The following is a 14580-nucleotide window of genomic DNA, read 5'->3' as shown; positions in this document are numbered from 1 at the left end:
TGGTGCTCAATAGAGAAGGAAGGAAGAGGGAAGGAAAGAAGAAGAAAGGGAGGGAGGGAGGGAGGAAGGAAGGAAGGAAGGAAGGAAGGAAGGAAGGAAGGAAGGAAGGAAGGAAGGAAGGAAGGAGGAGGGAGGGAGGGAGGGAGGGAGGGAGGGAGGGAGGAAGGGAATAAGAAAGGGGAGGAGAAAGGAAGGGAGGGAGGGAGGAAGGAATGGAGGGAGGGAGGGAGGGAGGGAGGGAAGGAAAATGGGAAAAAGGAAGAAAAAAGAAATAAAGAAGAGAGGGAGGAAGAGAAGAAGCAGGGAGAGACGAGAAGGATGAGAGGGAGGGAAGGAAGTTACTTAACCTCTTTATATTTTAGTTTTCTTTCTACAAAATGGATGTAATTACTGCGTATACTTCCTAGAAGTGTTGTGAATACCACATAAAGCACTTAGCACGGGGTTTGGAACGTAGGAAATGCTCGATAATTTTAAGCATTTATCCTAGATGGGAAGACACAGAAGGGACACTTGTCAAAAAGAAACAAACTACGTGCTGCTCTGAAATAATTGCTAATTTTTTTATTATTAACTTACTGAAAATCATCAAATGAATTAACTATCCAAGATATACAGCAGAGCAATAGAAAGAGATACAGAGTGCAGTGTGTCTCCAAACTGGAAAAACTCAGGAGCATCATGGCATATAAGAAATGTAAGTTGACAGAGCTGTCTACCCATGAAAGTGGGATTGTAATCTGAGTTTTCAGCAAGTATTTTAATGCAATGGTGAGTACTTAGTCCAGGGAGAAAGTCCTAGAAGCCAGACATCCCTGACATATCCAAAGAATAGCTGCACATTTAATCCCTCAGCCTCCTTGCATTGCCCATTAACATGCCTGCTCTGCTACTCAGCACAAGGTTCCAAGTCTGTCACACTTGGCTTCTGCTTAAGTCTGTTTGGAGTGATGACAATCAGGGTCCCATACTGGCTGGCAATCCCTTCCACACAGCTGCACTAAAGGAAACCTCCAACACAGTAGGAGTGTTATTAGAGGCAAACCAGCCCTTTGTTAGGTCCCAATTAGGCACAGGCAAGAGCCAACTATGATGGTGCGGGGAGGAGAGATATTTCAGGTAAGAACTCCGAATTACATATAACTTCAACTGAGGAAGCTGACCTTCTAGGAACAGTGTTCCTGTGCTGGTACCTAAGCCATGCAGACTGTCAACTAGCCAGTCCTTCCTATGCACAAACCTACACATGTACATGATATGCATCTGATGACCATTTCTCAGCAAACAAGTGTATTATTGAAAATGGAGAATTGGGTTGAGGTGAAATGAGAAAGGGGGAGGCATCCCCATCAGCCTGCTATGTTTCCATCACTGGTGTCGGCTGTTCTGTTCCATCCTAAAGGGGAACTGCTCTCTTCCGCATCATCATGTCATTTTTATTATGCTGGCAAATGATAAGGCAAAAACCCATCATCACAGACCAGCCTGTGAAAAACTAACTAACAATATGTAGTTGAAAATGAAGAAGAAAGTCTTGCATTTCCTTTCACCTGTAGGGGAAAAAAATGATGAAGCCCAAGGCAAGCTCCTCACCATTCAGCAGTCCATCTTACTTTAAAATATACGGCATACAGACTGAACAGGAAGATTTCTGCTATGCACGGCAATTGTTCCATTTTCTGTATTTCATAACCTGCAATTTTGAAGCCATGCTTGGTACACACGCTTGTAAAATAGTCATATCAGATAAAAGCAGAGGGATGCTAAACTATTGGAAAATAAATCAAATTCTCAGCAAGCCGTTATATCCATCATGTTGCAGCAAGTGCACGTATAGTTTAAGCTCTGCGCGCACAGTCTATCCATTGTAATGATTTGGGGTCAGGATCCTGCCACATGCATTTAGCATTCACTAAGAAGTAAACCCAGGAGTGTAGCAGGGAAAAGTACCGAGCTGTAGCTTTTGGTCCTGGAAGTTGCCCTCGTTGTATTTGTTTGAGTATAGCCATTGTATCTAAATAGCAAGGCAGAGAAGAATTAACACATGCATAGAATGTGACTGTTTACAAGGAGCTTGCATGAGCATTATCTCACTTGATCCCCCAAAGAAACTCAGAAGATGAATGGAGAAAAGCACTCGCATGTTACAGTAGCACAAAGACATTTGGAAACATCTGTGAAATGTTGAGTAAAAAATCTGAAAACCCATCCACACCCACCCCCATTCAAAACTAGGGTGGGAGTGTCAGAGTGATGTTTCAGCAATGTCTTCTCCTAGAGCCAACATATTCACATTTGACCACAACAAATATTCCATGTCTTTGATTTTTTTTCTTTTAACACAAACATAAGACTAGTTTATTAGATAATTGCACAAGACTTTGTGAAGCCTTATGTAAGCACCAAATACGAAAATTATTCAGAGAGAGAAACCAAAACTTATAAATACCGTTAAACAAAACTACACATTACACTGTATACTAATATGGAGTATTAAAAAATATTTCAAAATGTTCAATGTAAAAAAGTAGAAAAATATAAAAACCACAGATTTTACTTGAAAAAAAAACATAAAGCTTCAAATTTCATGTCTGAAAATCACAGAAAAGCCAATTTGTTCACAAGGCTACATAATAAGTCTTAACCACATCAATATAGCACTCTCCCAGAAATAAATGTCCAACAATTAGCCTCCAATTCCCTCAAACCTCCACTTCCTTTCAGGATGAATTCTTCCTGATTCTTTTCTTCCCTGCTTGCCAAGACCCCAGATTTGATCATCCAAAACATTTTCTTTCCCCTGCTTTCCACTTTGTAGTATTTGTTCTTCCCCTTTACCATTAATTGAAAACTCAACCCTGGAACCATGCTGTAAACCATGCGTTTCACCTCTGGAGAGGATCACAGGATGCCATAATCTGGCCCCTATATTATCAGCTTGACTGCTACAACAAAATATCATAGACTGGGTGGTTTAAATACCCTACATGTATTTCTCACAGTTCTGGAGGCTGGATGTCTGAGATTGAGGTGCCAGCATGACTGGGCTCCTGGCAAGGGATATCTTTCTGCCTTGCAGATGGCTGCCTGCTACCTGTGTCCTCATGGCCACAGAGAGGAAGCTCTGGTATCTCTTTCTTTTCTTACAAGGGCACTAATCCCATCATGGGGAAATCCACTCTTGTGACCCTATCTAAACCTAATTGTTTCCCAAAGGCCCCATATCCAAACACCATCACACTGTGGGTAGAGCTTTCAACAAATGAGCCTTGAGAGGACAGAATTCAGTCCTTAGCAGCCCCATTTCCAATTCCTGATGTCATCCGCTAAATGGCCTTCAATGCTAGACAGCAGTTCTTCTACTAATTCCTGAAATATACTCTCATATAGTCACTCTCCTAAATTTATATATGAAACCAAAGAATTGCCCTGGCCATAGCTAAGGTTATATAAATACAATGTTACTAATACACTTGTGTGAAAGAATAGAACATCAAAAGCGAATGTATTGAAGAGTCCACACAACAAACTCTTCTCATGATTCTGAAAATCCCTTCAGGGACTCTCCTAAAGTTCCAAAAATTCTCCTATAATTAAAAATTGTTTTTCTCCAAATCTAGCATTTAATATAAATAAACATTGACTTCCTTTTCTGTTTTTACAATTTTATTCTTGTTTGCTGTTTTAGCAACTGATTTTCTTTCTACCTTACAATATAAATGTAAAATATTTCAGGTACATTATGGATGAAAAAAATTGTTTAGAAATATAACCATATTCATAGTATTTCTTTGGATAAGTGCTTTCTGAGTTTCAAATCAGCAAGTTTTGAAATAAGCTTATAAGAAATAAATAATCTGTAAGTTGGGGACTATCCTATAGGAAGCATCATATTTTCCAAAATAATATTTAAGATTTGAGGCAATATAATTAAATTTAGAAAAAAATTCAAATTTCATACAGGGAAGGGAAATACATACATGGATCAGATGACAACAAATACCAATGTGTAATTACTGGTTCTTTATGAAAGTGGAAACTTTGCTGTAATACCAGGTTTCCATATATGAATTGAAGAATGAACCTGTTCAACTTATTAGAAAAGTTAACACTGGCTCAAAACAACTTTTTTAAAAGTGTGTTCTAAGAACAAACTATTAATATTTCTGTAGCATTTAGAACCAAGAAGGACAATCAATCAAAAGGAGAAGTATAACAAACATGCCAGAAAGATCTGGAGATGATGTTCCCTTAAAGCATAGATGTGACCTGGTGGAAAACTTCCAGTTATCAATCTGAAACTGTAAAATTCCAAGGAATTTTACTGTCTTGTAGACCTCCCATTGCCCAGAGCTAGCCAAGATAAGTCATGGGCTCACCTGTCACATTAACCTTAAGGGACACATCAGGTCCTGCTGAAGAGGATATTCAAATCAATCCACTACTGCTTCCCACACCCTGCTCCTTCCAACCCACTGTCAAGTTCTAAGAAACTACCAGAAGATCTAAAGTCATCTTGGGAGGAAGTGGCCTCAGACCTGGTTAACAAGTGATACCTGATCACCACTCACCTAGTCTTTTATTTCTACAAATTTTAACTCCAGTCCTTAGAAAGAAGCAGAACCAGGGGATGAGCACCATGAACTGAGTTTTTCTGAATCCTGAAAAATTTTCCTTCTCCATTTTGAAATCATTTAACCCCAAACCTCAGGTACATATCAAACAAGGAGACTGAACTGAGAAGGAGACGAATTGAAAGAAAAGGTCTGAGACACAGGGCAGGCAAGAGATGCCTGGACCCTTTCAGCTGCTCCATCCCTTGAAAGCTTTCGCCCCACTGGGCTAGCAGCACTCTTACCTTCCTGGAGAAAAGTGCTTTTGATCCATTATTTTAGAGAATAAGAATATCACTTGTCATTGCCCTTTTTAAAAAGTCATCTATAAGTTAATAAATTAGCAAGTAGTTTATATATCAACTTTAGTCAAATGGGCTTCACATCATATAACAAGTCTTTGAATTTAGAATTTGAGAATTTTTGAATATGTCTTCTTTGCGATTATTACAGTCAAATATGAAATATTTTGCCTACACACTTAAAAATATGCCATGTAAATTATGTTAAATGCTTATGGTAAATATCTGCACTGGAAGGAAAAATCTGGTCTCAAAGAAATTAGGGCCTGAAACTTCATACAGATTCAATAAATACATGCCAAATGAATAAAGTGAGAGTTAATGTGTATTAATTTGTGCTAAACCTAATGCTACGTCTGTACATATTCTCTCACTATGATATGATTTGGCTGTGTCTCCACCCAAAATCTCATCTTGAATTTTAATCCCCATAATCCCCATGTGTCAAAGGAGAGATCAGGTGGAGGTAATTGAATCATGAAGACGGTTTCCCCCTTGCTGTTCTCATGATAGTGAGTGAGTTCTCATGAGATCTAGTGGTTTTATATAGTTTTAGTAGTTCTTCCTGCATTCCTTCTCCTTCCTGCTGTCTTGTGAAGAAGGGGCCTTGCTTCCCCTTTGCATTCCGCCATGATTGTAAATTTCCTGAGGCCTCCCCAGCCGTACTGACCTGTGACTCAATTAAACCTCTTTCCTTTATAAATTACCCACCCTTGAGCAGCTCTTTATGGCATATGAAAATGGACTAATACAAATCATTTGGGTGCTGTTTTTATTTTATGAATGAGGAAAGAGCTACTTGTCCAAGGTTACAAAGCTGATCAATGATGTCACAAAAACTCAAGAAGAAACTATATGTAGTTGGGATGTTGACACAAGACCAATATCCAGGAACATAGGTTCTAGCTCTGGCTAGGCCACCAGTTTTCTATAACCTTGAATATGATTCTTGATTTTTTTTATCCTCACTTTCTTTATCTAAGGTTCTCTTCCAGTTCTAAAATTCTCTAATTCTATAAATCTATGGCATCTTGCACCTGAATTTCAGTTAAAGATCCTTTCAGACAAGTGGCTGGATGAAATCCTCCCAGATGTGGTGTAAAAACCACACAGTTCTTCTACCATGCAACACTCTCATATTAGTCATGCCTTGAGTGTACTACCTCAATTTTCTAATCCATGCAAGTGCTTAATTTGTTGTATGTAATTTGTTCTCTTTCAAGTTAATATCCCTGTATTATAAAAACCAATAAACACACATTGAAAATAATTACAAAGATATAAACCTCTTACTTTGCAAAAATACGTTGTAACTCACGCATTTTTCTACTCAGCAACATTTACTATGTGTTAAAAATGATGCTCTATGCAATCTTAGGCAGGAGAAAATGTTTCCTAGAGAAATTTTAAACATCCACATGAAAAAAAGAGAATACACATAATCAACATAATGATCTCAAGAATGGAATCAACAGAAATAAAATCACCTGCTTTGGTTCTTCTGGAAAATAGCTAAAGATAAAATCAATGCTAGCAAGAGGGGTGGCTTTGTTAGCCAGCATCAACTAACTGCTGTTCAGTGGGTGCATTTGTTTATGGCTTTACTACTAAAGCAATGCAGAATCAATAAAGTTGTTTGAGGGCCTTGAATTTCTTACTCTATATAACTACTGATGCCAACCCAGGGAGGGCTAGTAAGATGGGCAGTATGGCAAAACAGGCCCGTTTAACTGGAGCTTTTCTCAGAGGCTCTGACCACTGCCTCTAAGGAGACCTTAAAGCAAGACCTCAGTGGATTCAGGCATCCACATTACAAATTGTACTTCATGAGACACTCATTCAGGTCAATTAACTGTGAGAAATATTGCATATCTATCCTTTTCTGAATACGTACAAAGCAGATGAACTTATTAAAGTCTTTAAGAAGTCCTTCATAAAGATATATACTTAAATTTGTTTATATCACTTTCTCCAAATCTATTGTCCATAGGACCCCTCTTATCCAATATCTATTAACACCTCACAAAGTATTCTAGAGAACATGGTCTCTTTAGCCACTGCTAGGTCTACTGATTTCATAACATGAAGACTGAACAAGGGAAAGGAGAAAAGGGACTACCATTCATGGATCACTTACAAGGGGCCTCACTTTGCTCTCAGGGTTTTAAGTGCACACTTTCATATAATCCTCACAACAATCCTGTGAAATAATATCATATTATCTTCATTTGACAGTTAAGGGAACTGAAAATATATGTGAAATTGACTGGGAAAAGTACTTACAATTAAGTGAAAAAAAATCAGATTATAAATATGTTTATAAATATATGCATATATCTATTTTATATAGTCTAAATATTGTTAACTAGCAGCATGTAGGGATTTTTAATTAAAAGACATTGGTTTCTCACATTTAAAACTGAGGAAGTTTCCAATGTTTTTAAAAATCAGAAGCTTTAGCAATGAGGGGACCCTTCTTTTGGGGAACATCCCTCTAATACTAAACAGTAGCTGCCTCTTTAAGTGAGGTCTGAAATCTCCACTTGCCCAGATTCCATCTGGCTCACTTAACTCACACATGCCAGCTGTCTGGTCCACACAAACATTCAGGTGTCTGGTCTAAATAGAGATATGCCAAAATGCTCTAAGAAAAGCACTGTGGTTTTGCCCTAGGTTATAGCACATCAGAACAGCTCCTACCCTAACAGAACTCCGACTCTAGCAGGAAATACAGACAATTCAGCAAGCAATTTCATAATTGCTTGGAAAGTATTAAGTTGTAAAGTATTGAGAAAATGAAGGAATAACTTTGGAGCTCAGAATGGGAGCATCCAAAGAAAGTGATTTTTGAGCACAGACTTGAAAAATGAATAAGAATTGTCTAGGGAAATAAAGAGGGTAAAGAGTATTATAGGAGGTAAAGAGTATTGTCGATGGACCCCACAAATAAACATTTTTTGAGCACTGTTACACATAGGGAGTAAATGCAACCTCTACAAGCTTGTAATCATTTGGAGAGACAACGGGCCGTCAGAAATAGGGCACACAATGTCGTTGATGAGCATGGGGGTTCATAATTTCAACTTGGGACTCCGGCAAGGAGGTCTTCCATAGCAAAGTCACTCAGACCATCAAGAAAAAGGCTGAGAAAACAATATAATATGATAATAAGAGCAGATTGTCCCAAATGCATGGCAAATTCTGGTTCCCCTCACTCATGGCATTCTCGTGACTGAGGAAGTATGAGTGCCCAAGGCTCATACCCCTAAGGAGCGCACCCACAGGGTGAGCTTGAGGAGACAGAATGTGTTCAGTGAGGATGAGCGTGGGAAGTCACACAGCCCACAGGAACGACGGTTGGCCAGGGAGGTTTGATATGTTAGCAAGTGATGTATCCATCACACCACAGCTTCTGAGAAGTTGGATCACCTGGTCTTTTGCTTATGTCAGGATTTATCTTCCCAACTGAAAAGAAAGTTTGAATCCTTTTGATTTATGACCACTTAAGATGTTGCAAGAAACATGCCTGGCCATTTATGTTATTGTCCCATTTAATTTAACCACAAAATAATCATTAGGCAGAAATTAGTATCCCATGTTATAAAAGAAGTAACTGAGGCTCAGTGGTTATACATCTTGCTGAATATACATCTTACTGCCATGGCAGTAGTAAGTGGCAGAATCAGACTGAACTTAGGCATTCCAAAGCCAAAGCTCATACCCTTCGTCAGCGTTTTGCAAACTGTAGATAGAAAGACCCATTACTTAGTAATAACATCTACTGAGTAGCTTACAGTATAAGAATTTATAAATGAAAAATATAAGATAAAACAGAATAAAGTATCATGTTTCACATAAAATAACACTAAGTTCACTTGACCCTTGAAAAATATAGGTTTGATCCATGTGGGTCCATTAATACACAGACTTTTTTCAGTAAATATATTGGAAATTTTGGGGGAGATTTACACCAATTTGGAAAAACTTACAGATGAACTATGTAGCCTAAAAATATTTTGTAATTAAGAAAAAGTTAAGCGTGTAACAAGCAGATAAAATATATGTAGATACTAGCCTATTTTATCAAATAAAATAAAATACACACAAATCTATTATAAAAAGTTAAAAATTTGTCAAAATTTACAAGACTTCATGACCAAGAACCCAAAAGCAAATGCAGCAAAAACAAAGATAAATAGATGGGACTTAATTAAACTAAATGGCTTCTGCACAGCAAAAGAAACATAGCAAGCAGCTAAGTTAAAATCAGATTTATTTCTCAAAATCACTACATGCCCAGTGTTCTAACTCACACTCACTCAGGACACCTGGCTGATGGAGGCTCTGCGTTGAAAAGCACTTTTACAATCACTACAGTACTGAGGAAGACACATAGAGAATAAGACATAGTCTCTTAAAGCTTCCACATTGATATGACATCTATCACTTATATTTTAATAAGCAAAGCAAGCGATGTGGTCACATCTAATTTCAAAAGTATAGCAAGTACCACTGTTCCATGTGTCTGGAAAGCAGAAACCTGGAAGTATTGGTCAAACAGCACTGTATTAGTCCATTTTCACATTGCTGATAAAGACATACCTGAGACTGGGTAATTTATTTTAAAACAAGAGGTTTAATGGACTCCCAGTTCCACATGACTTGGGAGGCATCACCATCATGGTGGAAAGTGAAATGCACATCTTACATGGCGACAGGCAAGAGAGGGAATGAGAACCAAGCAATAGGGGTTTCCCCTTATAAAACCATCAGATCTTGTGAGACTTACTCCCTATCACGAGAACAGTATGGGGGAAACCGCCCCCATGATTCAATTATCTCCCACCAGGTCCCTCCCACAACACGTGGGAATTACAAGAGCTACAATTCAGGATGAGATTTGTGTGGGGACACAGGCAAACCGTATTAAACACTAATGACTATCAGAGGAATCACTGTCATGTGGCAATAGTTGAGGCCATGAAGATGAATTAGATCTTATTCTATTCCCAGGGAAGAAAATGCCAACACATATTTTAATAATATGGTGCCCATACTCACATTTCCAAATGTCCTACTGGCATCTTAAATACAAAATATTCTAAGCCAAACTACTTATCTTCCCTGCAAAAATGAGTTCCCTGTCCTCATTTGGATATAATTTTGATTAATATCATCTCGATTCGCTCAACTGTCCAGGTGAATCACTTTGGATTCATCTTTAACTCCTCCTTGGCCTTCACTGGCAGACCCAATCAATCACAGCTCTGTCCACCCAGTAAACAGCTCATGAATCCATCCTTACTTCTTCATTTCCACTCTCACTACCTTGGTGCCAGCCCACATCATCTCAACCAATGCCAACTATCCTAAATAAGGTTGTACTGCTTTTATACAATGAACAAACTCAGAGATCTGTCTTACGAAAATTGGCTGTTATTGTACCATAAATAGTTTCTATAATCTTTTTCTTAGTATCTTCTTGAGATTTGGCAAATATCTTTTCTTGAAAATGCCTCCTATTTTGGAAAAAATCTAGGTATAGTGATTGAAGAGGAAGAAAATATTTAGAGAACTCTTGAGAAGAAAAAACAGGAAGAGGGGCAAGAAGAATCGAGGATACTTATGACTGCCCTGTCTCATGAGAATAGTCACCTTTCAAAGTTCTCTCTGCCTCTAACTTAGAGGGTTTATAGTTTTATTTTAAAGAGAGAAACTGATTCCTTGTGAAAATCCTTTATAGTGCTGTAGGAGTTGAAATCACAAGACTGAGTAGAATCTCCAAGGAAGGTAATGAAAAAAAAAAAAAAAAAAAAAAAAACAGAAAGATGAGGAGTAAACTTGGAAGTGTGATGTACTGATGAGGGAGGAATAAGAAGAAAGCAGAGCCAGAGCCAGAGCAGGGCAGGAAAGGAACAGACAGGAAGGTGGGGGAAGCAGAACAGTGAGGTGTGTGTTACAAGAAGGGGTAATCGGCAGAGCTAAATGCAGGTGCTGTCCCGGAGAAAGAGCACCTCTAAAGCTTTTGATTCAGTCATTGGGTGGTTGCAACCTTGAAATCAACATTTACAATTGGAGGATGGGGTGCTGGAGTACAGGCAGCAAGGAATAAGTGAATGGTCCCATGGCAGCAAAGGTAACATACTCCGCCAAAAGTTTGGTAGTGTGTTAACAAGGAATGACAGCTCTATGAGGCAACAAGTTCTAAAAAAGATGTCCTCAAAGGCAAGGAATACAAGTAACATATGTTTCATGAAGGGGAAAGAAAGAGAAAATGGGTGAGAATGAAAATGGCAGAAAAAAAGATAATACCAATGAAAAAAGATTCATTTCCTCTCATCTAGACATTCTCCCCAGCCACAACATAACTCATTGGTATGACAGCAGCTAAGGATGGGTAAATTCATATTTTGACCATTTCATTTTTTTCTGCCATAGCCCTTTAAATGTTTCCATTACTTCACTTAAAATTATTGCATATAATAACTTAAAAAAGAAACCAGTTCACATTAACAAGAAAGATCTACAAGTGAAATTTTGGAAAAGATTCCAAACCTCCTTCTATCCCCCCTCAAAAAATTCTACTCTTTTATTAAGAGTAGAGTTGTGTACTATTAATGATAATAATAGCATCATTATATAATATTAATGATAATAATAGTAGCTAACATTTACTTTATTCTTATTATGTATCAAAACCTCTGCTAATTCTTAACACAAACTTATGAAGCAGGTGTTACTAGATGAGAAATCTGAGACTACCACCGCATGTTTTCTTCTAGTACTTTCATAACTTCCTGTTTTAGCTTAATTCATTGAACCCTTTGGAATGTACCCCACCATCATGGTTGAGAAGAAAATCTAACTATGTTTTTCAAATATCTACACAGGTGGTCCAAAACTAATTCCAAAACTAATTTTTGAATAGTCCACTTGCACCATATACTAAAAGTCCATATATATTTAGACCTATTTGTGTGTACACCTGATTATTTCTAGATTTTTCAATTTTGTTTAATAGATCTGTCTCCATTCATTTACACTGTTTTATCTACTTGATTTTTAAAATATGTTTTGATATATGGTAATGTTTTCCTCATTTCCTTACCATCATGATCAATATTGTTCTTTTTCAGAGTTTTGTTAGTCTTTATTTTTCATGTGAACGTTTTTTGTTTTTTCTTTTTTTTTTTTTTGAGTCAGGGTCTCACTCTGTCACCCAGGTTGGAGTGCAATGGCACAATCTCGGCTCACTGCAGCCTCTGCTTTCCAGGTTCAAACAATTCTCCAGCCTCAGCCTCTCAAGTAGCTGGGACTTCAGCTGCGAGCCATTAACATTTGGCTAATTTCTGTATTTTTTGTAGAGACGGGGTTTTGCCATGTTGCCCAGGCTGGTCTCAAACTCCTAGGCTCAAACGGATCTGCCCACCTTGGCCTCCCAAAGTGCAGGGATTACAGGCGTGAGCCACTGCGCCAGGCCTGAACTTTATAATTGAATTGTCTAGTTTCAAAAAACAAATTCTTATTTTTGTTGCAATTAACTTAGAAAAAAATTGACATCTTTATGATGACTTCTGTCTATCTGTTCAAAGTTTTTCAATACACTTATTTGGCATTCCGCGGAAGTGTTTTAAAGTTTATTTTGCTATTTTTTAATCGATCGCTCACATTTCTTCTAGCATGTACTCTTAGGCATTCAGTATTTTGGGTTGCTACTGTAAATAGCATATCTTCTCTTATTCTATCTACAAGCTATTAATTTATTTGTATTAATTTCTTCTCACTAATTACAAAATTCTCTCATTGTAGTGTTTTTTCAACTAATTCCCTTGGGAATTCCAGGTTAAACCTCACATTATCTACAAAAAATATTAATTTTATTCCCTCCTTTTCATGTATCTGCTTTGGCTCATATTTAAATAATGTAAAATAATACAAGTGATAATGGACATCCTTAACATTTTTTTTCCTTTGAAAGGAGTGTCACTATTGTGTGCCATTAAGCTCATGATTCTGGCTTTTCTACTGAGCCTGATATATTTTATCACATTAAGGAAAATTCATCGATTCCTATTTTATTAAATACATAGATATTAATAACTGCTTTTTAAACTATAATTTAGATTCCTTAGCATTGTGGCAGATCTAAAACATGGTCACAAATTATTTGACAAATTATTTGTCCCCTAGAAACGTGAGATGTTTGCCACCTCTCTTGAATCTCTGCCAGCCTGTGACTACTTCAACCAATAGAGCACATGTACAGTGATGCTATGTGATTCTGAGGCTGGGTCTGGTCTGAATGTTTGTGTCCCCTTTAAATTTATACATTAAAATCATAGCCCCCAAAGTGATGGTATTAGGAGATGGAGCCTTTGGAAGATAATGAGGTCATGAGGGTACAGCCCTCAGGAATAGGACTAGGAACCTTTTAAAAGAGGCCCTAGAGAGCTAGCTAGCCCCTTCCACCATGTGAGAACACAGTAGGAAAGCACCATCTCGGAACCAGAAAGTAGGCCCTCATCAGACACCAAATCTGCCAGCACCTGATCTGGGACTTCCCAGCCTTCAGAACTGTGAGAAGCCAATTTCTGTTGTTTATGGCCAGCCAGTTTACGTATTTTGTTATAGTAACCTGAATATACTAAGACTGAAAATTGGTACTGAGAAAATGGATATGGGGTGCCGCTATAACAAATAACTGAAATATAGAAGTGGCTTGAGTGGCCATGGAGGGTGGATCACGAGGTCAAGTGATCGAGACCATCCTGGCCCACATTGTGAAACCCTGTCTCTACTAAAAATACAAAAATTAGCCTAGCGTAGTGGTGGATGCCAATAGTCCCAGCTACTCGGGAGGCTGAGGCAGGAGAATCACTTGAACCCGGGAGGTGGAGGTTGCAGTGAGCCAAGAGCATGCCACTGCACTCCAGCCTGGGTGACAGAGTAAGACTCTGTATTGAAAAAAAAAAAAAAAAAAAAAAGAAGAAGAAGAAGAAGTGGCTTTGGAACTGGGTAAAGAGTAGAAGCTGGAAACATTTTGAGGTACATGCAAGAAAATGCCTGATTGCCATGAACAGACTATTAATGGCAACTCTATGAGGGCCCAGAAAGCAACAAGGAGAGCTGTAGAGAAAGCCTCAGTCTTCTTAGGGAATACTTAAGTAACCCTGAACAGAATGTTGTTGGAAACATGAACAGTTAAGATCCTTCTGATAAGTTCTCAGCTGGAAATAAGGAACATGTTTTTCGACAATGAAGGAAAGGTCATCCTTGTTATAAAGTGGTAAAGAACTCGACTGAATTGTGTTCACGTCCTAGTGTTTTCTGACGGTAGAACTTATGAGACTAATCTCTTTATCAGATGATTGTTTGGTCACACCTTTGGTGTTCTCTGTCACCATTCTATCTTATTCTTTACAATATGATACGCTGAGAATATTTCAAATCTTTAACTTTTGGCTTCCCTTTTGATTAATGTTAGGAGGGCAGTCTTATGTGCAGTCTTTTGACCCCCACTTGGCCACATAAGAATGGGAAACTGAAACACTTCCTTACAAGAGGTAAAGTGCTCACACAGCCTTTGTCAGGCACATCACCTTGTGTAGAAAGCTATTTTCCTGTTCCATACTCAGTAAGTATTCTTTTGTTCTGTTTCAGCATGT

The sequence above is a fragment of the Rhinopithecus roxellana genome, chromosome 8 (assembly GCF_007565055.1).
Source record: "Rhinopithecus roxellana isolate Shanxi Qingling chromosome 8, ASM756505v1, whole genome shotgun sequence".
In the NCBI taxonomy this organism is placed as follows: domain Eukaryota; kingdom Metazoa; phylum Chordata; class Mammalia; order Primates; family Cercopithecidae; genus Rhinopithecus; species Rhinopithecus roxellana.
The sequence above is the reverse complement of the archived record's forward strand: the minus strand, read 5'-3'. Positions refer to the sequence as shown.